The sequence below is a fragment of the Rhipicephalus sanguineus genome, chromosome 3 (assembly GCF_013339695.2).
Source record: "Rhipicephalus sanguineus isolate Rsan-2018 chromosome 3, BIME_Rsan_1.4, whole genome shotgun sequence".
NCBI classification, from domain to species: domain Eukaryota; kingdom Metazoa; phylum Arthropoda; class Arachnida; order Ixodida; family Ixodidae; genus Rhipicephalus; species Rhipicephalus sanguineus.
In genome coordinates, this window is record NC_051178.1 from 111,143,359 (window position 1) to 111,169,662 (window position 26,304).

The 26,304-nt window shown below is 44.6% G+C and overlaps 1 long non-coding RNA gene across 1 annotated transcript; it reads right to left on the reverse strand.

Moving 5' to 3' along the window:
• Positions 1–961: 961 nt before the first annotated feature.
• Positions 962–7,165, reverse strand: LOC125757643 (uncharacterized). The gene is made up of 3 exons (XR_007415383.1): positions 7,039–7,165; positions 5,490–5,583; positions 962–1,055 (listed from the first exon to the last, which is right to left on the reverse strand). It is a non-coding gene; the product is annotated as an uncharacterized LOC125757643 (long non-coding RNA).
• Positions 7,166–26,304: the final 19,139 nt, after the last annotated feature.

The window sequence follows — 26,304 nt, forward strand, 5'->3', positions numbered from 1 at the left end:
TACGTTGTACTTCGCAGTTCCTGCATACTACCGTTAAATTCATATTTATGCTACGTTCCCGCCAATTGGTTATGTCGTGCTGTAATCACGGAGAAGTACGCATGACGGGCGCTTGACCTTCGTACACCATTTCTGCCCGTCCGTTAAGCCTAGGTGACAGCGGTGGTTTCTTTTTCACCGAGCTTCATTCAACCTGTATGTTATGCGGCATATGTTGTACTTTCGCATCGTATAACGCGATACGATAAAATAACCGTCAATAATGTTCCCTAAGCAATATTCACATGATTTGAAACGCTAAGTAATGTTAAGATGCATTGTAGTCCCTTATGAAAAAATTTAATGTGTATTAATAGACAGACTAATGTCTTTAGACATAAGAATCATTATGCTGTCTAATGCCAGTCTAATGCGCTTTCTAATGCACACCTAATGCGAGTCTAATAGTAATTGGCCACCGTTAGTCTATAGAGTCATGACGTTAGTTTCCGATGACCATTGTCTAGCGTTAGTCTATGGAGTCCTAATGCGTGAGTTTCTAATGGCCGTTGTCTAGTGAAACGCAATTGAACATACGCATTAGGTTGACATTAAACACCATATTGCAGACCTAGGCCTTATGCCAGCAACAGCATGTTTGCTGCACACAGGTCAATAAATATTTTTGTGGTTAACAATACAAAAGTGTGTATGCTTTAGACAATTGTCACATAAACGCCAGCAGACCATTTCGAGCAATGACTAGATCACCATTGTTCTTTACACGTAACAGTCTTTCAAAGCCAGTCAATAATCTTGCAGGTCTATGATACACGCATTTGTAAACGAGCGCTAAATTGCCAACCTATTTAGTTTCTATAGGACAATAAATGGGGCTAGTTAGTTAAATTTTGTATTTCCTACGAAAGAGCTCTTTTGCAATCACAAACAAACGAAATAAGACCAGGCGACAGATTTCAGAAGAAAGCACTTTTCTATTTAATTTCTGACTCAGCACTGACGATAGGGTCTCTTGTGCTGCACTGTCGTGGTGGTACAGTTGCTGTATTTGAAACCTGCAAGAGAGAGTGTTAATATTAGCTTGGCACTGAAGCATACAGCTTAGGGCAGCATGTGAACAGATGTTGCAATTTATGATTAATGCCTTTTTTTCAGAACAGTGGTATAATTTTTACCATTTTAACTGAATAATCCATCTGTATCAATGTCCAACTACATAGCCTTGGCTTCATGCTGCTTTGATCAAAAACATAAGAAAACAAACCACTATATATCACTTCAGAGGGCTGTGGTTTCGTAGATTGGCCAGCTATTATAGACAGACCAATTAGCTCTGTTAGCTTCTTTGATGTAACATTTCATAATAACGTCCTTTCGCTACTCAAATGGTACTCCATGCATGACTGCTGCATGCATCAGTGAGCCTATTCCACCTCCTTTGTTTTAAACAAAACTATCACAGAACAATTTGTAGCTCATGCTCAGCTTGTGCAAGGTGAATCTGAGGAATAGGAAAGTGGAATGTGGAGCTGAGTCTTGGTAAAACAGCTAAAGAAATGCTAAATTCTAGTGAAAAGAATCATGAAATGGTGTGTTCTATAAGAACCTACAATATATTTTACCGATATGCATGCTGTAACAAGTTATGGGTCATTTCTACAAAAATTTGGAAAACAAGGCATTAGGGAAAGCGAGCCAAAGCATTTTTGTATTATTACCCCTGGTGACTTTTGCATATTATTCGATAGCTAAAAGTACATGCATTATGTACCTTGAAGAGGCGACAAAAGTTTTATGAAAATTGAAATATTTTTTCCCGGTTCCATGCTTTAAAGTACACATTTACAATGTTAGCTAGCAAATATTGCATAGTTATGAAATTGATCACTTGTCTTTTAGAAAAACAGAAGAATCCACATTGGAGTACGTCGGTACTTGTTGAACATCTTGACAGGATAGCACAGCTATTCAAGGAAAGAGCACATAGCAGAGCTAAACTCAAAACTAACCTTTTTTAGAAATCACGCAGACGCTTAAAATATCATCTGAACCCAGGTGTTCGCACAGAGATAACATCATCTACAGTGCATGTGCAAACAGCAAAATGGAATAATCAAACGTACACACAGGAGGAAAGAGGATCACGAGCTAAGACACCGACACAGAAAGAAGAGAGGAGCATTGTCCGTGTATTCGCTCGCGCTCCTGTTCCCTCCCGAGTATGTACCAAAATGCCCAGTTACAAGTATTGCTAAAATGTACACCCTTCCACAATAGTATGAATTCATTCGACAATTAAAGCTCCCTGTCAAACAAGGTTATTCAAGGCACCATCACACAGTGCATTACACTTCTCTTTCTGTGGTAGGCCTCAACCTATGTCGTGAACTGTGCGATATACACAGATTCCTGGTATCTTTATAGATTGTGGGGTGATAATGTTCCAAAAAATGTGATGAAACATATGAGTATCCGATGCCTTCTAATGAAGGCTATCTCCGATTCAGATTATCAAACTCTCAGGCTTATCGATCATCTGACAACAATGCTTTTTTAGAAGGAAATGGGTGCTCCCATGTTGCACGACATTGCTTAAAACATGGTTGCACCACAACCTATAAAAACACCATAAACCTGTACATAGCAGTAAGGTCAGAACAGGGACTATTAATGCCCACAACATAGAAAAATAGAGCAATGGAATACGCTATGAAAGTGTGGCCTACAGCTTTGCATGAAAGTCAATTTTCAATGTTGCATCACTTCATAACATAGCGGTAGAATATATGTTTCATTGCCTCCTTTTACTGTTTGTCAATGCCTGTAGATGACGTCATCTATGCAAGAACTTGTGGTTACACATAATACTGAAACGTCAATACTTATCGTAGAGAGATGTGACGGCAGGACGAGGAGGGACACACAAAGGTGCTAACTTTCAAGTAATTTATTTGGACTCACATCATACATATTTATAATTTTAAGGAAAGAAAAACTCAGGCATGCGCAGGCACGGCTGCGTCCAGGAAAAATAGTTCTTTGTTTGTTAAATATAGTGACGGCACACTAACACAATCTTGGCAAAGATAATGAATAGTTGCTGATTCAATAATCAATCCAATGTTCAGTATAGTATTATCACTGTGTGGCTAACCGGCAACTGCTGCCTCTTTTTGCATTGTTGCAGTGTTCCCTGAGCCTTCCTTTGAGACAATGGCCCATTTTCCCTAGATAATGCTTACCCCATAATAGGGGTATCTCATAAACGATGCCTTCTTTGCAAAGCATGTAACGTACGTGTCCTGCGATTCTTATTCCAGCCAAGCCTCCTTTGAGCAACTGCATGGGTTGGTGCTTTTGCATAGTTTAGTATACTTATTTGAAACCGGGATCACAACGCTGATGTTTGTCTTAGCACCAACCATGTTTATGCTGTCGGATATCCTGCTTGCATCCACAAGCAGGATATAATTAAGGCTCGTCCACAAGAAATGGGAACAGGACTTTTTAAGGCGTTATCGAGGCAGTGTCAGACAATGCACCTTTTTACCATTATTTAGTGGGAGGAACTAAAAGGTAAGAATGGCTTGTTTCCCCTCAGTTCGTATGACTAGCACATGCAGTTTTTATGCATATTAAATCGTACATTCAGGAACCTGATAGTACAATACTCGCCCGATGCTCGAGGGTAAGCACCATTGGGTGTAAGTAATCACGTGCAAGTGTTACGATGTTAGTGGCTTCAGATTCGACAGAACCTTTGTGGTAATCTATAAAGAAAGAGGTAGTCATCCTCATATCTTAAAACCCCTGTGCTTGTATATTGCACTAAAAAATCCTGTTCCCATTTCTTTTGAATGAGCCTTAATTTCAAGAACTCACCGGATGCCAGCAGGATATCCTGCCCCTGTTTCTGTACCGGTTGCAGAAGCCCTACTCAGAAAACCACCTTGCATTTGCCAGGCAAAAAAAAAAAAGACTAATCTTGATGGACGAGGAATTTTTGCCACTATGCCATATTTGCACGGGATATCCGTCAACATAAAAACGATTGGTGCTTGGGTAAACATCAACATTGTGCTCATGGCCTCAAATCAGGATTCTAAGCTAAGCAAAAGCAGCAACCCAGATACTCACAAGGACGCCTGGCTGCATTAAGAATCACAGGACACATTACGTGCCCTGCAAAGAAGGCGCCGTTTACCAGGTACCCCTATCATGTGGTAAGCGTTATGTAGGGCAAATGAGGTAGTGTCTCAAAAAAAAAGGCTCAGGGAACGCTGAAACAACGTAAAGAAAGGCAGCGATGACTGGTCAGCTACACATTGGAGCACAACTTTGCTTTACACTTTGATGAGAGTTTCATTGTGCATAGGCACATTGACAAACTACTACATTGATCATTGAATCAGCAACTATTAATAATGTTAGCTGAGATTGTGTTAGTGTGCCATCACTATCTTTAACAAAGAAAGAACAATTTTTCTTTCGTGCAGCTGTGCCTGTCCATGCCTGAGTTTTTGTTTTCTTTTTGTTCAATGCATAAGTAAGTGTGATCCACGTGCAAATAAGTAATTGTTGAAATTTAGCACCTGTGCATGTTTCTCCTTCTTGTGCCATCTTCACAGGTCTCTATGCTAAACCTAAGGATGTCTTACCATGAAGCCCAGATATCAACCCTTGATAACATTTTTTTTTAAGTTTTCTCACTCTGCTCCAAACTACATGGCAAAAAAAAAATCACTAGAAATCCACTGATTTCTTGAACAATGCAATACTTGTATTTTCATAGTTAGCAAACAGAGTTCCATAATTATGACACCGTCTTCTTTTTCATTTCTGTGATTTACACACAAAACTGACAAAATTTTAGGATTTTTCAAGATGCTACCTTCCTGCAACCAATGGGGAGCATGAAAACCTATATCAGCGCTGCAAAACTTCTCGCATTGTCTATTGTGGCTTCAGATTTCATTTCTTTCTCAATATTATTTTGCAATGGCCCTCGAAAATTCTGAAGGTAAAAGCTAGCATTGCAACAATACACATAACAACATGATTATAAGTAAGATTTCCCCGCACAGTTTCATGGCAATCCAAACAAAACAGATGTTCGGTGGAAGATGGAGGACGCTTGAAGAGACAAAACGTCCTCAAAGAGGTTATGTCGCTGCAGCCAACTTTTCAACAAGTAGACTTGCCTTCGTCAAGACAGCAACGTCAAGAAGCACCAGTTGCTCCCTTCATGAAGACAACTTCAAGTGCCAAAACGTTGGCTCTGGCGTCATTCCATGTTCAAGGATTACAAACTAAATAATACAAAATATTCTATGCTTCATGTTCAACGGATACAAACTAAATAATATGCACTGCACTAAATTGCAGGAAGTAGGTTTGCCACACCTAAGCTAAGGGCCAGTACATGCTATATTTCAATATGTGCTACGTGTCAAAACTGTGCCATTGTAGTGATAAAAAGAGATTCCTACCACTCAATATGGCTTGTCTGGGCTTGCAGGAAGACCGCTCCTACCTTGCACTGCAATCTGTCCTCTGTGTCGGTGCCGTGAACAGCTGTCATCGCTGATCCATACATGACAGATACCACAAAAGATTATTTTCACACAAAACAAACCCTACCACACACAGCGAGTACCAAACATATCTTCAGGCAAGTGTATATCGATACATTAAAAAAGTTGATCCTTGAAAGAAGGGATCAGGGCACAATCAGAACAGGTATTAGTGGACTAGCCACTTCTTGCAGACTATCGAAAGAGTGGCACTGCATGTCCAACATTCACACATGTACGTAATAAGCATGACCCAGAACATGCATATGGGTGATCCACATGACAAAAACATTTGCAAAGAGTGCGTGGTGCATGCGCATGGTGCAAGGTGGGAACAAGCCATACATATGTATTGCGTCAACTCAGGAAACACATTTTCGGTACTCTAAAGCGAATTCACATTTAGCGTGTCTTGTTCACTTGAGCTATCTGATTTTTTTTAGTTATGTAAGCCCTTCAGAAAACCAATAACGTTCTGCAACTTTCTGAGAACTTCTGGAAACATATGAATATATAAGAATTTAGATCTCTTTCTTTTAATTCATGACCTTACAAAGCTAAATAAATACTAAATCACTGAATGCTACACCTTGGTTATGCATCCTCATACAATAAGAGGGCAATATCGGTACCATGCTGATGTAAAAAGGAAAGCGTGAAAATACAATGACTTAAACCAACCCACAATCAAACAACATTCTCACAACATGAGCACAGTCTAAATTATTCGTGATGGAGAAGCTGGTGTGCTTCCAGCAGCAAAGAAAAAATATATAATGGCAGAAAAGAAGTTCACGCACTTTTCTCAAACACAAATACTGCACCAAAGAGTGGCATGAGTTAGCTTAACTTAATCGAATTTACATATTCTTCTACTAACATTATTTCATATAAACATGTGCTTCTTCAAATGAAGCACGCAGCTGTTGGAGTGTACACTTAGTACCAGTACATAACGTAATTCACTCAAATACATTTACTTCAAGTGAGCTCCCTTAAAACATTTATGATGCAGCTACGTTGAAATCCTAACCACGGAGCAATTACATGGATTTCCGACAAAAGGACTCGGGAACGCAACCACAAAAACATATCCATCATCGCGTGTGCGTGACAGGGCCGTGTGTTTTTCTATCTACGTGCGCACTGTTGCGACACTTTTGCGCATTATTACCGAGTTTGGTCAACTCCTCTCGTATCACCACCGTGAAAACGCTAAGGGACGACCCGTATGTTTAAAGGCAGACACTTCTTCACGGCGACAAGGGATTGTATAAATACTCTCAAGCGATGATCTCGCGCAGTAAACATCCAAGGAATAACAGCGCAATGACACGAGGCTTGCATGATCGAAGGATAGGATCGCGCAGCCGCAACGCGCATCCTTCAAACATGTAATCAACGCAATCGGCGACCGGCTTTTACGGTGATGTAAATACAAGTGCGCTCAAAGCACCAAACATACCTGTCTATCGGGTCTCTCGTTCATTATCCTCGCTGTGCCAACACGCCGCCCGGGCTATCGGTTCCTGCACAACAGCACCACGCAATGAATAACCAAGTTACTTAGTTCAGCGCCTTTCTTCAACTTACCGAAGTTTCGCACTGGCTTTGCATTCTTCACAGTCGCTCGTCAAAAGGCTCACGCTTCCGCTCCCGTACAACCGCGGTCGCCGCTTGTCACAACACTGGGAAGTGGATTGTCTTTGGAGGTACACTCGATATTGAATCACGCGATTAACGTGAGTAATCGATAAACGAAGCAAGAAAGCACTTATGAGCGCGGAGACAAAGCTGCGCGTCCGATGAGGCTGTTCTGAGTGGCGACGAACGACGATGCATCATCCCCCACTTGCGGGAGGACGTTCCGAAACGCGCAAAATATCCAGTCGACGAATGTCAAGTACGATAAGCACACAATAAACGCACACAATATCTATCAACACGGTAAATATGTCACTGCGGAACACATGTGCTCGCGGGAAGCACCTGTAGTACAACGAGGCCTGTTGCAACTGCCAACTAACAGGCTCGACTAAAAAGAAAATATAGGTGGCAGCAGTGTCGTGTTATCATACAGGAAATTTTTGTATTGCAAATTAAATGTATTTATGGCTTTGCACACAAGTTTAAGTGTGTTTGCACTATTTGATCACTGTTTGTATTTAGTTTTCAAACTATACTTTTTGTTCTTGGCATATTAGAGAAAGTTTTGCTCACGCTCGAGGCGACGGTCATCACTGAGTCCCTGCAAGATACACGTAGGGTGGCTGGATTCTAACCACCCTAGTACAGATCTCAAAGGCAATGCTTTTGCGTACTACAAGCGCCGAACACAGATTTGTTTCAGGGTTGGAGGCTTTGCACGTGTGTAGATAGGTATGAATAGCGTGCATTCCTGCACAATAAAAGAGAAAGGGTGTATCTGACCAGGTGCCCATTCCTCTACTTTCTCTGCGTAACAGGAAACAGAAGCGTCAGCTGCGGGATGAAAGGCATGGGCGCCCCCCCCCCCCCCACTCCCTGTACCCCGCTCGCCGGAACTTGCCGACGGGGAATGAAGAATGGGGTGGGGGGTGGGGGAGGCTACGTTGGTAGCCACTGCTCCCAGGCGTATTTTTGTTGAAAACGTGTAGCTGATGATACACTTCCAAATTCTGACTGCAACGATCCGACTGATTCATCTCTCATGCTTCCCTCAGTGTCCGCAGTTCTATTACAGTGCACTGCAGTTCTATTAATCCAACCCCCCATCCTCCGGGCAAATGGAAAACCTACACTTCTGTGTAACTGTTCGGGGTATCGCATCACCGCACGCGAGCAACACTATGAAAATTAGTTAATTAGTAAACGCTTCAATATATCCGGCGGATAAAACTTCAATATATATATATATATATATATATATATATATATATATTGAAGTTTTATCCGCCCAAGGCGGTCGAAATTAATCCGGAATGCCCTATTAGAGCGTGCCTCCACATCGTGCTTTTGGCACGGAATATCCCAGCATTATTATTATTATTATTATTATTATTATTATTATTATTATTATTATTATTATTATTATTATTAGTGCTTGAGGTGCTCAATGCTTATTAGTGCTCAATGTTATATCTCCTACTGAAACATGATTGAAATATTTATTGCAATACAAACTGTTTGGCGTTTGAGATTTCTCAAAGACAAAACGTGAATATTGAGATCTGTAAGAAATTGAATTAGATTAAGGTGCATGTTAAAGAATCCCAAGTGGTCGAAATTTTCGGAGCCCTCCACTACGACGTGCCTCATAATCGTATCGCAGGGGCGTAGGCAGAATTTTTTTTGGGGGGGGGGGGGGAGGTGCACCTCCTTGATCTGAAGTGGGGGCCGGGCAGGCAGATGTGGTCGAATGTCATTTTGGGCTCTGTATGCCATGACAAAAAACTTTCGAGGGGTGGGGAAGGGGAGGGGGAGGGTGGTTGGGGCACGGGCCCGATGTGCCATCCCCTGGCTACGCCACTGTCGCATCGTGGTTTTGGGATGTAAAATCCTCGCAATTGTTACGATTAGTACTAGAATATTTAATTTTTAGTGGTGATGAACGCTTAATATATATTTCTTAGCTGTAATGTGCTTTGGCATTAGGATACGCATTGGAAAATCTGCGTACTTCTGTCATCAGAAATTCTGGTGCATATTGTCATTTGAGTGTCTGATGCACACGTGATGCTAAAGGACATTAGGCTTTGCAGGTCTAATGTCAATCTAATGACACATTAGGTGTGCATTAGTTGCACATTAGACTCGCAAAGTTCATTTTCATAAGGGGTGTTCGCACAGTATAACGTGCGAACATCACGTTGCATAAGGGAGAGTGTCTTTCTCACTTTCAGACGTGTTGTTAGTGCACTTAAAGAGTGCTCGCCTTGTGAACATGTCAATTAGCTTATTTTTCTGCATGAAAATTTTTATGACGAGTGCATTACCAAAGTATCTTCAACCACGGCCGGTCTAGAGGCGCGCGCTCGCTCCTTCCCTTACGGCCTGAGCAGCCGCCGGGAGTACAATGGAACTTTTTCTATACAGTCACGACGGCGCCCAAAGCGCGTTTCGCCGCATGCGCTTCGTGTTGTAAACCAGCTGTGCCCGGCCAATTTCTCGTGCTAATTACTTCTTTCGGTTGTAGCAAGCGGTGAAGGAAGTACAGATGCGTGTGGGAACAGTCTGCCTTTCTCGGCACTCGGCAATAGAAGACGCACACGCAGCGCTACTAGCAACAACAATATTTTTTAAGACCCGATCAGCTTATATTCGATGGAGGCGAAAATGCCTGAGGCCCGTGTGCTTAGATTGCTGTGGCTGGAAGATGAATTTTCAGGCTACATTAAGCGCATCCAGGATTCTTCTGTCGCCGCTGGCGTTGGAAACTTTACAGACGAGACGTACACTGCCCTGCTTTTCACCACAAAGTCCACAGTAGAGACAGTCCGATTTCTTCCAAGAAAAGGAGTAAACTATGTGCTCACGAAGAAATTTAACAGTGATCGTATAGAGGCATTGTTTGGAAAATTGAGGGCAATATGCGGGGGCATTGACGCGCCAGACGCAAGAGCCGTCACAGCAGCTTTGACCCACAATGTCAAGGAAAAGGCGCTACCTTCAAAAGACATGGGCATTCGCGACGAAAACATTGAAGAAGCGGCGGTGTCTATTCCGGAAGATGTTATTGAGGAACTTGAAGCTCTGCGAGAACCTCCTCACAAACCACCGAACTCTGTTGCCTATTCAGGCTTGGTGTATGTAGCTGGTTACATTGCCAAACTCATCACTGATGTCGGTTGCGAAACATGCGCCATGCTAATGACGACAAACAAAACGAGCAGTCCTTTGTATCATCTTCTCCGTCAGCAAGAAGCCTATGATCTACACTACCCAAAGCCGGAGTTACTATCAATGCTGGACACAATTGTGACGTTCTTCGAGAAAGCAGTCAAATATCTTCCTCGAAAGAAAATCCTCGAGACTCTGCAATTGACTGTTGAGCCATACCTTGAAGATTCGCTGTCCGGAAGGTGTGGAAAAGAGTCACGCGAGAGTGCTGGCTGATATTATTTCTGAGAAGTTTCTCCGGATTCTTCTTATTAAACTACACAAAAATGTTAACAGATCAGAATGACAGGCATTCCGGTTTTATTCACAAGCCCTCGCGGAAGCATATCAGGCTGTTACAGACTTGACGCCTTTAAACTGTGATCGTCACTACAGTGTTTTACCAGCATTGATTTTTTTTTCAGTTCTCCATGCGCATATTGTTGTAGTACCAAGAAAAACATTCTGTTTCCCATTGAAAGGATTCTCTGAAAGTTTTTTCTTATGTTTCCTCTTCGTCTGCAGCGTGGCCGTCCCCATTATGCAGTGACTTTCACTTTTTTGAAGTATTTCTTTCAATATTAAAGCACGAATTAAGATGCCTCCAACAAAAAAATGTGCAATTTCGTTATTTTCAAGTACAGCGACGGCCGGCACATACATTTGAAATAAACATTTTTTAAACCATGATTAAACCGTTTCCTCAACCAAATGCAATGTTCATCCTCTTACTTATTCTCGAAGTTACAGAAACCTAAAAAAAAACGAGGCTGTGTTATAACCGCGTCGATGCTTTGCCGAGCAACAGAAGCGGGCTTATGAGCGGCCTGCCCCACCACTTCTGTAAAGCCGAATTTACCAGAGTCATCATATATACCTGCTACCCTGTTTCTATAGCATTGGTACAATGAATACCATATAGAGTAACTTCAGAAAGCGCCACGGTAAGTCGGAAGCCGAGCACTCCCTGCGCGCGCTAGCCTCCGCAACGGCCGGGAGTGAGTTAGGGAGCAGTTGGCTCGGAGCGCCCCCACGAAATTGCGGCCATAGGTAGCAACAGTCCCCCGTGCGCAGGCCGTAAAGGAAGGAGCGAGCGCGCGCCTCCATACCGGCCGTGCGTCAACGTGCAGCAGGCTAATGATATGCAGTTTCATCAATTTACATCTCGTTTTGCATCTTTTTAACGATGTACACGCGACTGTGAACGAGAAAGGGTTATGTGAAGCAACGAAATTTTGAAATCTCCGGGCATAAATTGAAATCACTTTGCGCAGGATATGGCGGGTTGGTGATCATTGGCACGATGCCTTCGTTCTGCAGCGGACGAAAGATATGCTGCTGCTGATGATGATGTTATATTCCACATTCAATTCCATATTCGAAGGCAGTTTGTTGCCTTATTGGTATTCTATTCGGATTCAAAACTTTCAGTATTGCCACACCCCTATTGTATTTGTAATGCAAGGAAAACGTCGCTACTTCGCCAGTAATTTGAATATCAGCGAAATAGATCAGGAAGCGGAAACTGCGCATGCTTTCTTCATATCTGCCTGGATTACTGGTACACATCAGCTTCATTTGAGTAATTAGGAGTTATTTATGATTTTACCCCCTGATTAACTGTTCTAATGAAGTGAAATATGTTGCATGCTACCTACAAAGTTTGTGGACTCAGTTAACGAAGTGGGCGCCGAAGCACACGTTCTGGCATTGATATATTCACGCCTACTCAAAATGCGAAAGCTCTTCCTTGGAGGGCTCCGATCTTAGTTGCGTTAAACGACTGGATGATGCCAAGCACTCAGTCGCTAAGGTATCACGACTGGTGATTGTTGGGAGCATCTGTGGACGTTAGGTTCTGTCAGTCACTGTACCAGCGACTTTGCTTTTTAATTTTCATCACTTCCCCAAAAGCTACCCCCAGAGCAGCAGTTGGCACTTGAGCAGAAACAAACGCACGCAAGCACAACACACACACACACACACACACACACACACACACACACACACACACACACACACACACACACACACACACACACACACACACACACACACACACACACACACACACACACACACACACACACACAAACGCGCGCGCGCCCGCACACCCGCACACACGCACGCACACACGTACACTGTGGTCCTCTCGCATTACTGTGGTCCTCTCGCAACAATAGGAATCTTTTCTTGAAAAAAAATCGGCAGATCCCACGCCGTGTGCGAATCGATGTAATGCGAAGCAGCCAGCAAAGAGCTGCATACATCATCTTGTTTGTCATTGAGGCTAATGAAGTCATTCATGTCGTGACATCTAGTTCGCCGTATATCGCGAGATTGTCATACATGCATGCGTGTACAATCTGGTATATGCCATGCTAATGAAACATATATTCTGCTACATATATAGGATGCGTGACCTGCTATTTATGTTCGGCACTCCTGCCATGCCATACCAATTTAGGTATGTATCTAGTTAACAAAATGGCCACGAGTGCACCATGAGCGTGGTGTCTAAATCATACCTACATTACATGCATGTCATGATTTTCGTGTTACCACCTGTTACTTGTGTTCGCCACACAGACGTCGCGCAATAACAATTTTGGTCCATATCAAGCTAGCGAAACGGCCGCCAGCGCACCATGAGCGTGGCACTTAAGTCATGCTGTGCATGACATGCGTGTCATGATTTTCATGTTACACCTGCTATTTGTGTTCGCCACACAGACGTCGCGCAATAACAATTTTGGTCCATATCAAGCTAGCGAAACGGCCGCCAGCGCACCATGAGCGTGGCACTTAAGTCATGCTGTGCATGACATGCGTGTCATGATTTTCATGTTACACCTGCTATTTGTGTTCGTCACACAGTCACGTCGCGCGATACAAATTTTGGTGCATATCAAGCTAGCGAAACAGCGGCCAGTGCACCATGAGCGTGGCACGTAAGTCATGATGTACATGACATGCTTGTCATGATTTTCATGTTAATTCCTGTTATTTATGTTCGTCACACAGTTACGTCGCGAGATACCTGTTTTGGTGTATATCAGGCTAGCGAAACTGCCGCCAGCGCACCATGAGCGTGGCACGTAAGTCATGCTGTGCATGACATGCGTGTCATGATTTGCACGTTAGGACCTGTCACTTATGTTCGTCATACACTTTTGTCACGCCATACCAATTTTGGTATATAGCCAACTAACGATACTGCCGCAAGAGCACCAAAACAGTGGCATGTAAATCATGTCGTTCATGACATGGATATCATGATTTTCATGGTATGACCTGTCATTTATGGTCGTCATAAAGTCATGTTTCGCCATACCAATTTTGGTGTAAATCCGACTAACGAAACGGCCAGGAGAGCACAAAGTCGTAGGCGGCTAGATAGATAGATAGATAGATAGATAGATAGATAGATAGATAGATAGATAGATAGATAGATAGATAGATAGATAGATAGATAGATAGATAGATAGATAGATAGATAGATAGATAGATAGATTCGCTCAAAGTCGCAGAAGTTCGCTAAGAAATGCTTCGCATTTGAAAATTTGTCGCACATAACGCACACAAACGCTCACGCGCTTCGAGAGCTTCACGTAGAAGGCTGCGTTAACAGCGTGACCTTCAAGTGCAAAACCTTGCTGCTCGAGTCCCTAGATGTCTAACAACACAACCAACGCAACTGTTCTTGCTTTCTCCCGCAGTTTTTTTTTTTTTTTTGCGTCCACTCCTTTCTCGGTAAGTTAAGTTCGATCTAGTAGGTCGATCCCAAAATCAAAGTTCCCAAGTAGTAGGTCGATCCCAAGTCAAAATCACTGGCGCAGTTTCGCTGGAATCTATGCTGCCAATTGAAGTTTTCTGATCAATACTATGCACTTTTCGCGCCTAGCCTTTCGATGAAAAGTTTGCAGTTCTGGCACAACATTGGCGGAAAGTTTTGCTTTCATTGTAAGTGTTTTCAGTCAAAATCCGGAGAACGGACAATTTTCTCAAACCATCTGCTTCTGACATTCTAACGTTCACTCGGCATTTGCTCGCACAAGGAAACGCACAGGATCGATGTTTTAATTTTCGCAGCAAGGTGGACTGACATTCCTAACTTGTATCATCCTTCTGGTGTTCGCGGCCTTTGAGAAAACGATGTACCGAGTTGAACAAAGTTACTTCTTTTAAGGCAGTCTTTATAAGTGTATTTTGCAACATTTGATCGATACAGGCACCGCCTCTCTATATTGGAAAAAGAAGTTTTGTATCGATTCTTTGCTCACTCTGTTGGCTTATCTACACTTCGAGAAGGATTAAAATTTGTTCGCACGAACGCACAAACAGAAAATTTTGCATCGTCAAACAGCAGTCCGGTTAGTACTACGATTCAGCCTAGTCGTTTCAAGTAGGGAGGAAGGAGAGGCCCTCGCTGCAATCCTTTCGACTTTGCTGACTCCCCGCAAGAAATTCTGGGACAGATCTGCTATTCGTTGAGGAGTGAAACAAGATATCTAATCTACACACATCTCCGAAAAGGGCAACAAAAGCCGCCTTGTATATTTAATAGAATGTCATTTACTCTATCTCTCCGTAATGGAGAAGGCTGCAAGACGACCGATTATGTGTTTTTACGTCGCTATTTAGAAAACAAGTAGGTTTGCCATTTCAGGTTTGAACACATCTCAGCGGTTTGCACGCAGTGTTCAATATACTCACTGATGTTTCATTAATGGGATTGCTTTTAGCAATCACTGTTTTCTGCGCTTATACAGAATATATTTGCCGGTAACGGTCGACAGCGCAGTTTGGGAGCGTCATTCCCGATGCCAGCACATCTGTCTAATCCTTCGTGGTTTTTGATGCTCATATTTCTGTTTCTCGACCATAAGCCATCGCTATAGAGGCTCCCATAGGTTTTTAGGCGTCAGAGGCCCGCCTGGATAAGTTCCTAGTATGATGAAGAACGGTCGGCGTGAATGTAAAAGTAACTGCCGAAAGGTACTGCGCAGCCTTCTTTCGTGGTGTTCCGACAGGTTGTTTACACCATCAGATGTAGCGTACGCAGCGCCGGCGAAGCGTAGACGGACGGGAATTTGCTCGCTCGGCGAGGCGGTGGTGCCCTCTCTTGCGTGGCCCCGGAGTCAGCCGCAGGTTTCCGAAACGTTTTAAGCAATTTTTTAGTTCAGTATTTCTATTACGTTTACGTTATTTCTAATAATCATATTATTTTAGACCCTGTCCGTTCACTTTAACCCGGTTTTGAGCATTACTAGCCTTGGTATGGCTTCTATTGAGCACTTTACCGTGAGCGTGGTCACGCCACATGAGATGCATGGATAGACGACAAGCCGGACCCTTAAAGTGCTCCGCGCCTAAAACAACTACGGTGCCTGTATCACATTTTGTTATTGTACAGCCCCGCAGTGTTGTTTTTAGGGGCGAAGCTCCTTAAGGCGGCACCCGTTCGTCCCTCGTAGTCGTAGTAGTCGTATTGCGTAACCGGTCGTAACGCTAGTACCAGATCTTGACCTCCAAGGTGGTGCCGGTGGGAGATTTTTCCTGTGTGTTGTTGAACAATACAAAATTCGCAGCGTGCGCGTTAACTAAAAGCCGAATTCTTCTGTCTCTCATTCCCCATTAGCAGCCATTGGCATGTTCCAGTAGGAAACGTTAGTAGAAGTAGAAGTGTAAGTGTTAGGTAAAAGCCGACTTCTTCTGTCTCTCATTCCCATTAGCAGCCATTGTTTACCTCCAAGGTAGTGCCTGGTGAGATTTCTCCTGTGCGTGATTAAACAATAAAAATTTTGTTCAAAACGCCGTTGATTGATGAAATAAACCAACGAAAGACGCCAGATGTTTTGTAAAAGCAAAACGAAAGAACGCCAGATGTTTCTAAAGCAAAACGAAAAGACGCCAGCTGCTTAACGAAAGACGCCAGATGTTTCCTAAAGCAATGGTTTTCTAAAGAATGAAAATTCACAGCGTATATGTAAAATTAAAGTGAGCTGCAAGTCGTCATAACTCATCGAACCTTTAGTATAAACGCGCCCGATCTCACGTCGGTGATGATGTACTGGGCAGAATTCACGGAAGATTCACGGTTTACCGATGAACCTCCGCAGCTTCGCCCACTCATCATCATTCACTCCGTGGATATGCTGTGATTTTTTTGTACAGCGCAGCCAAGCACCGCACCCGAGGTTTATAGAACAAAAATTAACTTTGACACGACAGGATCGCTGTCCGTCGGGATGGCAATTTTACACAAAGAGACGAAGACTGCTGTTATGTCAGCGTAATATGATGAGGATGATGACGTTGTTTCAGATATGGCTCCTATCCACGCTGAGAGATTGGCCAAGAATTGTTAATTATGAAATTTTAACTATGTAGAGCGTTAACTAAAGATTAAGCTGAAAAGAAAAGCAACCATATAAGGAAAGACTGCAATAATCATTTACTTGTAAATTCAGACCATACAGCTAAACGGTTAGCCTGAAGAGACATTATAATAATGAACTTATACATAGATCACTTTATTGTTATGGCAGTCTTCTTCCTAAAATCATAAATCACAGTAATAGTAAAGCTTCTTTTTTTCAAGGTTAATTACATGCTGATGCCAAGAAGTAGTGATCATACTGTTAATTGTCGTAAGCTTATTTTTTCTGTTTACAAGTGTGACTTCAGAGCGAAAGGAACAAGCACGGACAAATAAATCCATCTTAGAGTAAGCCTACAATTTTCCAGGGAATGACCTGCAGGGCTGCGCTGGTGGGTGCGCTTGCTCACGGAAGTCGGTCCATATGGAGACAAACACTGTTCTTCAGAGCTTCCTCTTAATGGCTGGGGAGAGGTGATAGCTGCAAGATCACGGCGTTGGCCGTAAAAAAAAAATGGTCAGCTTGTCTCCACGTGTCTTCATTATATGCGCGGATGAAACACACAGCCAGATAGATTTGGCGTTTGCCACTACCCGAAACGCACGTCGGCGTGTAAGCGCAACACCAGACGCCCGCTGCTTTCGGCTCCGGCACTGAAACCAATTCGTGGCGCGGTACGCGATACGGGATTAGCGTAAGTGCGGCGAGCAGTGGTTGAACGACTCATTTACTCTCGGGAAGTATTGCCTACCGCCACGAACCGGCACAGATTCAATTGTTCGGGTGGCTTCGCCGCGGTTCAACAGCCCTTCCTTCTACCATCATGCGTCGTTTATCGAAGGAGCTTGATGTTGTGTTTGCGTGACCGCGAACTTAATGTATACGTACCATCTGCGGCAATAATACGTCGCCTATCATTTATTCGGCTCCCAGCGATATACCCGGCTTTGTTGCTTCTGCATCGAATGATCGCGGATGGTTCGATGAACGAGCATTCTTTCTCTACCTATCTAGTGGGATTATCTGGATTTGTCTCTATTATAGCTGCGAGGAAGCGACATGAAGGCAATAGCAAGATATGTTTCGTATGAAGAAGGAGCATCTACTGCGTTTTCCGAAATTTTTCAGGCAATGAACCGAGAGTGTGCAAGTAAAGATATTTGTTAACTTCTGCTGTGTACTCGTTACGGAAAATAAGTACACTGCCAACAATAAGAGATAAGAACACGACAGTGTGCCCGAAACTTTTTTTCACCTGGGAGGCGTGGGTTACACGAAACGCACACAACTCAAGAGGGTGATCCCAAGTACAAATCGCTCAAGTATTTACTTTTATGAAAAAAAAGGACATGATGCCGCAAAAGAAAATTACGGGAGGGGTGTATTGTTTTCCGAGAGACTATTTTTGGGCTTACTTCTCACATACGTTAGCAATATTCTGCTTCACATATGCAGAGAAGGCTGAAATTTTTGATAGTTTTTTTATTACTGCCATTACTATCACTCCTACTGTTACTCTTACTACTTCTACTACCACCGCTACATTTACTGCTACTTCACAGAATAATTATTATAATTATGATAATAGCACGAGTAACATAGAGGCCCGGCGGCAAGAAAAAAATTGTGTGATACTTCTTCATGCACACTGCCACCAGTAGTAGGCAAACCCTCAATACCGTCTTTGTAGTTGTGGCACACTAAACCCGCCATTTAATTAATTTTTCTTCGTCAATGTTATATTTAGTGTCAGCTAGTTTTACCAGCCAGATATTCGCCGTTCATCGCTCGCGTCGTCCTCAAAGGGCTGTTCCCCGTTCGGTGGCCTCATAATCTCATCACCTAACCTCTCGCAATTTCCCGCACAGCCAAGTTTACTCCGATTACGGAAGTACTCTGCGTTTAGCTTGTAGTTCATAAGTGCCATCAGACGTGTACTTTTCGTTCTTCAATTTCGATAGGTCAAAGTTGAGACCACGTGCTTAACGTAACCAGTGTTATTGAAAACAACCAGACACGCCACCTTCAACCAATGGATTCCCGGAATAGAGACTCCATCTTGTCTGTAGGAATCTCTAAAGAGGTCGCAACCCTCTCTTTGCTAATAAGTGCTTTTCACCACCACAACCACCACCTTGTCATGTGACACATGTCACTTTAGATCTCACCCTTTAAAAATAATATATGTGGCTTTGCATAGCTTTAAATGGGGTCGGGGAAGGAAAATTAGCATTATAGAATTTAGAGGGGATGTTACTTTTGTAATTGTACAGCGAAAGCTGTTATGAGATCATTTCAGCGGCCGTTTTTGGCGCCGTAGTTGTCCGCCGCCGCCGGTGTCCGTAACCACTATCGCTCTAAATAAGAAAAAAAAAAACGAAATAAGAAAAAATTACAGGACGGAACGAGGTTCGAACCTGGGCCCTCTGCGTGGGATTCCAGTATTCAAGCTCTGAGCCATGAGGGTGCTGGAAACTGCTTTGCGAAAAGGCCCTCTACAGGCTTCATGACAAGAAGAAACCACATTAACATATGAAATATAGCGTGGTAGAAGAGTAAAATAAGCACCAGGCGTCGCACAACGCGAATTCTGTAACCAGGCATCACACAATGCGAATTGCGCAACGAAAAGGTTGTTGAATGCTTCCAACGCATTACAAAGGGCTCCGCCATATTTTTTCATCGTCATCAGGCACAGCATCAACAAAGAGGGCATAATGCCTTACATGCGTTTAGCAGGTACTACGGCTCTCCGTAGAATGACGAAAAATGGCATAATGCCTGCTTTCCTACTTCTCAAAAATTACAGTGATTTATAGCATAGTGGGTTTCTCGCAAGTGCACTTGTATTGGTTGCCAAGGAAGCCCGTAAGCGCACGATTCATTTCCTCGGGGTCTCAGTAAAGTTATTCGCCCCCTCTCTCTCCCTCTCCCACGTCAACGTATGTTATACAGCATGGCGGGAGAGGGAAATAGCGACCGGGTGTCACCCAATGCTATTTGCATAACTGGTGGGCCGTTTAATGCTTCGAACCCATTACAAAGGGCTGAGGGTAATTCTTCATCGTCATCAGTCGTCGGGTCGACAAAGTGCACATAATGCCTTACAGACGTGTAGCTGGTGCCTCGCTTCTCCGCAGAATGACGAATAATGGCCTAGTAAGTGCTTCCCAACTTCACAGAATTTTGATTTATGGCGAGTGGGTACCTTGCTAGTGTACTTGTATTATTAGCCCCAAGAGAGCTTACAACGGGATCTAGAAACTGCGCTCTTCCAGCTTTCGCTGTGACTATGCTGCGGCATCAGCGCAGGCCTGGCGTTCTTTCTTTTTTCCTTTTTTTTTCTCCTCATTTCCATGGAGGAACCAACACCACGCAGTACTCCTTCCTATGCATTTTATGAGAGCTAAACGCTAAACCACGCAACCTGGAAAATCTAACTTGCTTGTAGTGTTGCTTCATGAATGTGAAGTGAAGTGAATGGAAGTGAAGTTTATTTTTCTTTCGTACACTAGCGTTTGCCATCTCGTTCTAAAGTCCGGGTGCTACTATTGCCACGACTTCTTTCCGAAAAATCTTTGACGACGCACACCTAAAATCCAAGGTAAGTTGTCGTCGCTTTCTAACCATCTGACTGTACGACCTTGAAGAAAGCTTTGGAACTCCTGATTAAAGAGTTCTGCAAGTTAAACTGCACAATAGAAAATTTGCTGCTGTTTACTCTGCCCGTTTGACTGTAAGTTTTCGTTAGCCATGCACAGAAACAACCGTCAAGCCGTTTCTCTAAGACTACGGCTTTACGTTGAGCTAACATCGCTGTGAAAGTTTACTGTTGCACAGGAAGTAATAAACGCGCCAACCCTGTACCCACAGGGAAATCTTCCAGGCTGTGCGCATTTGCGCACTACATATGAAATGCACGCTATATTGTCTACTCTCCTATCCTCGTGCGCCTTCGTGCTGCAACTTCGTCTAAACAAAGGAAGTCTCAAAGGAAACGTGAGGCGGACCGCGCGACTGTCGTGCCTTGTTTGTACAAAAGGTGCTGTTGATTCTCGCCTATGGTGCTGGAGACATTGCCTAACGGAACAGCAAGGAGTGCCCCGCAACATAGCGTTTCAAGTAGAGGCAACGAGTGACGTAAAAGGGCTACGTGAACACCTGGGTACATGGAGATTCATCAAAGAATATTGTAGGACACAACCCTAAAACGGGGCAGCAGAGGTTCGTTGTGGCTGTTGGGACGTTCTATTGCTTTAGGAAAGCCCTACAGAAAGCACCAAAGAAATCCATATAAATCGCCCCACATTCAATACCTTACTTACATTTGGTGGTCCCTGTGGCCAGCCTTACAACATTATTGTGCTCCTGGGTTTCGTAGACCCTGACGGAATAAGATGTGTGATAGAAATAAACAGAGAAACACTTAAAAAGCATTAATAATACTCCCCGTTGGGCGAAGCCCTCAGCTCAGGGCCCCATTTCCTCGCGCCATTGGCGTAGGAAGGGGGGGATACAAGCCCCCTCCCCCGTAATTTTGCGATTTCGCATGTGTATATATGCACGCACACATACAAATGCACACACGAACATGCCTAAAGGGTGGTTAAGCCCCATCCCCCCTCCCCCCCAAAAAAAATCTGGCTACGCTACTGGCTTGCGCCAGTCGTGATCCAGGGCCCACTGGATCAGCCGACTAGCTCCAGTGGCTCTGAGCTGGGGCTGGAGCTCTGTATTCTAGGAGGAAGAGGGAGGTGATGAATTGAGTGCGGTATGTTAAGTGCCTGAGACGCACTCGGTCCTTATTTCGTAAATCTGAATCACCATGTAAAATGCACCTATAGATCTATGAAGCAGATTTGATGGAGATGCTAAATGCACGCGTGCGCTTGACTATGTTGCTTAGCTATTTCCTATTTTGCGTGTACTCCTATGAATTTCCATTTGCCCTGGTTGCAGTTGTGGTCCTCTATTTAACTAGAATTAGTGACTGGCAGCAATACGATTCGGCTGGGGTTCTAACTGCGTGGGTAACGATAGGAGAGAGCTTTACTTTTTCTTACCAGATAACCGATAAAAAATCTGCGAGTGACAGAAGGCTTGGTGACGACCAAACCTTCTGCCATCATCAAGGTGACGACCAAAAGCACGCTGATGATGACGACAACAGTCATCGTCACTATGTCGAACAAGGCACAGCGATCAGTTTCGTGATTATTATTGGATGTTGTTGAAATAAAAGTACGTTGCATTTACGGTGTGTCCCGTTGTTGTACAAATAAAAATAAACATAAGATCAAGATACGCGTCGCGCAGAAAAACTCATGCGAATTGCCGTACGTTGCACAGCAATGTCTTATTCGCTTCATGAAAGATTCGCTTTACGGATTCCAACATGTGCGTTGGATCTGCAGGATTCATGTGTTTCTTGGCCTTCTCTCCGTTCAACTGATTTGAATGCCTGGGAATAGAAATTAACTGCCAAGATTTATATAGATAAAAACAATTCTTTTTCAAGGAATGACATTGGAGTGAACGCTTCGACAAGAGGATTTGTCTTCGTGAAGGAAGCAACTTCCTTGCTTCCTTTAGGGAGACAAATACCTTTGTCGAACTATGGACTCTAGCGACACCAGCTCTTCGAGGATTTGTTTTGTAATCTGTTCTAACCTGCGTCTTCTCATGACGTTGTGTCTCGCTTTGATTCACATACGGCTCAGCCTTGATTACCAGTACTTGTGTTATTACAGTCCTGTTGATATCCAAACAATAGAGAGAGAGAGGTTTATTGCGACAGAAAAGCTGAGAGGTCGGCCTGAATCACTTTTCTGACCGGCTGCTCAGCCTTAGGAAAGTGGAAGGGGTGGGAAAGAGAGGTGACAGAAGGTGCTGATGAGGGGTGAAGTGGCGATGAACAAAACTTTGAATGTCCAAGGACTATTCACAACCTCTTGAGGAGCTCCATTTCGCTCAAAAGCTTGTTCAGCGCTTTCGAATATTGAGCTGATGACGAGTTGGAGGTCTCAACAGAATTTTTTCCGATACTTGTTGCTTCATAGATTTCAACAAGAAGGTGGCTATAGATTTCGTTTGCACAGTATATCGCGGGAAGACGCACAAGAGGTCTTCAGTGGTGTCAGAAGTGCCACATGCCTTGCAATTCGAACTGTCTGCGTGGCCGATAACGTGTCGGTAACGACGAGTAAACGCCCGACCTATTTGTGACCTGTGCAGTAAGTTTCTACTGCACCTTTTCATGGTTGGCAGTATCTAACATCCATGTCTCGGTCGAGTTCCTAAAGACAACGGTGACGATGACTTGGTAAATACCGATATGCTGCAGTAGTTTCGTGGAGTTGTCTATAGAAAGCGGCGTTAGTGTCCGGGCGTGAACATGGAATGGGCATTAGCGTGGCGTTAACGTGGGAAATCTGTAGCACCGCATCAGCTTGCTCGTTTCCATGTAGGGAGAAGTTCAAGAGAATGTGGAGGCTTGAAGACATGAAAATTCCTGAACATGAGGTGTCGCGGGAGCCAACGTTACGACAAGTGCTCTTGTCTTCTTCAAGACAGCAACTGCCTTAATGAAGACAAGACCACCTGATGTTGCTGCTTTAATGAAGACAATACCACTTGCCCAAACGTTGGCTGCAGTGACACCTCATGTTCAAGATCATTCGTCTGCTCTCGATATCGCCACACATGTCAACTATTTAACAAAACCATCAATAATTTCTATTTTACATGTACACGTGAAAAATGAGCGCAATTTTTAAAATCATAAACTCGATCGGAGAGGAGCGGGATTTGATGGACACAGAAGTCCGCGTCACACGGTGTGAGTGTGAGCGACGCGCTTAAATTGACCGCCGAGAATGCACTCGGCGTAATACGGATGTTCTGGTGGGGCTCGCATGACGGCCAGCGTGCGGCTTCGGTATCGGGCGCATTTATGCGCCGCAAAGCACACAGACGCTTCGCTTACTTTCGTTTCTAAGCTCTGGTTCGCGCTCCGCGGCGAGGAAGTGAGGACGGCCTGGGTCGATGCAATCCTATTTGCTTAATGCTTCGGCGAAGAGCAGCTTTCGTCGCAGCATTTATTACCCGCGAGCCGAGTTGCGCGTGACTGCAACAATAGCTTGCAACACCCAGCGCGTATGCTGCATCTTTATGGCAACTCACCACTCCGGCATCTCCTCGTTATTGAGCCAGAAATAACCGGGCACTCGGCTATGGGAGAGGGCCGTCACGCAGACAAGATGACGGATGAGCGAACACCGTTCGATACAGTATAAGACACGTCATAGCAATGAGACGAAGTCATTCCCGTGAATGCGGGAGAAGTTGCCTTCCCGCACGCTTAAGCTAGTTTTCTCGCACGAGATAGAGCAGCGGTTGATTAAAGGCGAGTAGGAAAAACTCAGTTTCGGTCCAGTGTAGAGCAAGTAGAAAATAAATTGTTTTCCAGGCCGCATCAAAACTAAAATTGTGAAGGTATTCTGAATGAATAAATAAGCAAATATACCGATTTTTATAGTCCTCGAAGAATCTCTTAACATGGACACATCATTGTATTTATGAATTTACAGATCAGCCGCTGTGGTAGTACAGTAGTCATACGGTGCTGCTCTGCTTATCAGAAGGTCGTGGGTCCGATCCCGGCCGTGGCAGTCGCATTTCGATGGAGGGCAATGGCTAGAGGCCAGCGTACTTGGATTGAGGTCCACGTTAAGGAGCCATAGGTGGTCGGAATTTCCGGAGCCCTCCACTACGGGCTGCCTCATAATCATATCGTGGTTGTGGCACGCCAAACGTCGGATATTATTTTAATTCAGAAATGAGTCTTAACAGCGAAGCTCTCAAGGACGGCATAAAAATGGCTGTTCCCCGCAAGATAAAATTTGCAGTGGCTTAGCTCGGCTATGACAGGATATACGTAGCGTTAGGAAAGGTTCAGCTGATTATTCTCAGCTTTCCAGATTATCTAGGATTATTAGCCTTCTTCTGTTCATTCTTCGTACGCTGAACCGCTAATTGCCAGGCAACTACTTCGGGATCCGATGTGTTAAGCTTCTCGGCTCTTCTGCGCCGTCGAGCAGCATTTGCGCTCTCCTTCTCCATGGCGTTACCCACCTGCAAACGCCAGTCAGAGGCGCTATCAAGCGGCCCCAGCGCAGTGTCAGACGGCGACTGCACAGCGAAGGCGAATAGCGGCGCGCGCGCCGGCGCCACTGTGTCTATGGCTACGAAGTCACTCCTCTCGAATGCGGCGCAGACCAGCAGCGGCGAGCCGCGCGCGGAGGTGGCGGAGTCTGCGTGCGCGCCGGCGCCAGCGTGTCTGCTGCGCCTACGACGCCACTCCTCCCGAACGCGCAGACCAGCAGCGGCGAGCCGCGCGCGGCGGTGTCGGAGAGCGCGTGAGATGCCAGCTCCAGTGACCCAGCTGTGTGACATCACTGATCCTCACGCATGCGCAGCACGGCTAATGACGCTCCACGCGAAATCGGCTCCGGCTAGAAAAATGTAGCTGACGCTACAAAATCGCCGCGCCGTTGCCTAGCCACCACCGCACCAAAGTTGCGCACCACCTGGCCTCGCCTCGCCTCGCCATGCTACCGCGCCAGCTGGTGTGACCTCATCCCAAGCCGTGCATGCGCCGAGGTAGTAGCAACGGAGAAGCCGCCGCGAAGCCGCGCTCGGCAACGAAACGCGCCGCGCCTAGCTACCGCTACAGCTGATGCGACGTAATGTCAAGCCGCTCATGCGCCATAGCAAAGCTGTGGAGGAACCACGTCGAAGCTACCGAAACGAAGTAGTATAACCGCGCAAGCTTAAATAAAGTAGTTGCCTAGCAACCGTTTACGTCATTAAGTACGTCATATATAGACCTACTGCGGATGTGCCTGTCCTCGGGATCGTCATAAAGGGCTGTGCTCGGCCGCACCGAGACAGATTGTAGCGATGGGCCGACCGTGGAAGATCCGCAGTACCGTAGAAGAGCCTGCCTACCACGAGGCTCGACGTGCCGCGGACCAAGAGCGTAGCCGTCGATGTCGCACTAATCCTGCCTTCTTGGCCAACGAAGCGGTGGTGAAGCGGCGACTAAGGGCAGATCCCTTTAGTCGCCGCATGCAGTACCATGCAAAAACCAATAAAACACGACTAAAACTAATGGCAGCCAAGTTCAAACCTAGAAGGAGTCAAGTTAAAATTCTTAGATCGACCAGCATTGCTGTTTCAAGCCTTCGCGGCTGAGTGAAAGCTTTCGCGTTTTTGTTTAATAGTAAGACCACATGCAATAATCATGAAACGCGTGGCAACATTGACAACAGTGAATATCGCCACCCTTATTTGTTTGACGTATGTGTCAAGGGAAGAATGGTGAAGCGAGTAGTGAAAGTTTCGTAGGGTTCCTCGCAACCTGACTACGACGAAATGCTTGGAGCCTCTGATCAAGTGTGCGTAAGCACACCTCCAGGAAAATGCGAGGC